The following is a 1,838-nucleotide window of genomic DNA, read 5'->3' as shown; positions in this document are numbered from 1 at the left end:
AAGACACTCATGAAGATAGGATTGGAAGGTAAGTTCCTCAAGCTGATACAAGCTATCTATGAAAGGCCAACGCTCTCTGGAGCACACACAATACAAAGCACATAAAATCTTCAGGCTATACTTGACATCATCCTCACTTACAACCAAGTGTACTACCTCCATCTAGCCAATGCTGATTCATAGCGACCACCTGTGGGTTTTGGAGACTGCAACCATTTATGGGAGGAGAAAGCCCAGTCTTTCTCCTGCGGAGCTGTTGATGGTTTCAAACCACCAGCCTGGCAACCATGCGGATCGCAGCCCACCTTGTAACCCACACCACTACCAAGAGCTCAGTGTATGTAATTTCTTAGTATCTCCGATTCATTGCCCTCCTATCATATGCTCTTTCTAAAACTCACCCTGTTACTGCCCTAAAGATAAAGCCTGAACTTACTACTTTGGCTTAGGTCCAAATTCTTGATCTTCAAGTTTATCTCGTCATCTTCATTTCCTGTGGTTAGCCCATGCCGGGCAATTTGAAACGCTGACAAGTCCCCAAATATATGTGGGAACCCTTGGGAAAAAATAGAATTAAAAAGGGAATTAAGTCCCCTCATATACATACTACTCATTCCCTGGGTTTTTGCTCATATCTCCTTCGCCTAAAACACTGTATCAGTAAGCTTTGTGCATAACAAACACTCCAGCTCTCTCATCCTTCAGCAGGAGTCTTTTCATGCTGGTCTCCGGGATGCCAACAGGAAGAGGCACCATGTCCCTCCCAATGCACTTTTCAACTGTCTGCTCCTGTCCTATATGCTTATGTCCTGTTGATCAGACAGACAGTGCAAAGTCCAGATTTGAGGGGTCGAGAAATAAACACCACTTGCTGATGGGAGCAACTGCAGGCACAATGAGTGGAGCAAAGACATGGGGGAGGGAGAACTTGCGTAACTCTTTGCAGACAAGTGACCATGCTTCTTAACTCCTTTGTCAGCTCCTACTCATCTTCTAGACTCAATCTAAAAATTACCTTTGGAATAGTTTTCCGGATCCCCAAACCAGAGTAAAAATTCTCTCCCATGTCTTCTAACACACTACCATTATATTGATTATTCTCTCATCAACGAGTAAGTTGAGTTTGGATGATAAATAATGTATCTTCAATTCAAAAAGCTGAGTTGATTGTACTGCATTTCATGTCACATCACTCCTGTCTTGCAGGGAGGTCGCTGAAAGGATGGCATGCACTTTGATTTGTTTTATCTTCACCGCCTAGTACAGCACCTGATTAACAATGTCTGAAAAATAACCAAAATGAAAACCATAGGAAAGCAGGTTGATTGCTATTTAAACAGCAACAAAGACTGCTCTTGTGATCTCGGCCTTCCTAAGATGTAATAAGTTGCAAACACTTGGGAAGATCTGAGCCGCATAAAAAGGAAGTGACGTGAGAATGAAATGCTCGTGCTGGGGGAGAATAAGGGAAAATCAGCCACAAGGAAGCAATACTCTTTTATTAGAAGTACAAAGTCATTTTAAAGTCCAATTTCTCCCTTTTGAAAGTTTTCTTTGCTATCAATGCCTGCATTAGAAAGCAGAGAAAGTCTGCCCTCTCAGCTATGTCTTCTCCTCGCTCTTCAGTCTTCCTTCAGCAGCACTTGGTAGAGCCTCCACGCCCAGCCTGTGCTGAGAGGTTCCTAGCTGTCAGACAGGCAGAACCTCCGAGGCTCAGAGACAAGTCTGGAGGGGATCAACCAGAGCCACCCCCTTTCACATACATGTGTGCTATATATTTACATATATATACATTTTTATTTTACAAAAATAATACAACACAGGGTTTACACATCTCT

This window comes from Echinops telfairi, unplaced genomic scaffold (genome assembly GCF_000313985.2).
Source record: "Echinops telfairi isolate 266 unplaced genomic scaffold, ASM31398v2 ScPeMD7_15;HRSCAF=58, whole genome shotgun sequence".
Lineage (NCBI taxonomy): Eukaryota > Metazoa > Chordata > Mammalia > Afrosoricida > Tenrecidae > Echinops > Echinops telfairi.
Note: the sequence above shows the minus strand (reverse complement) of the source record.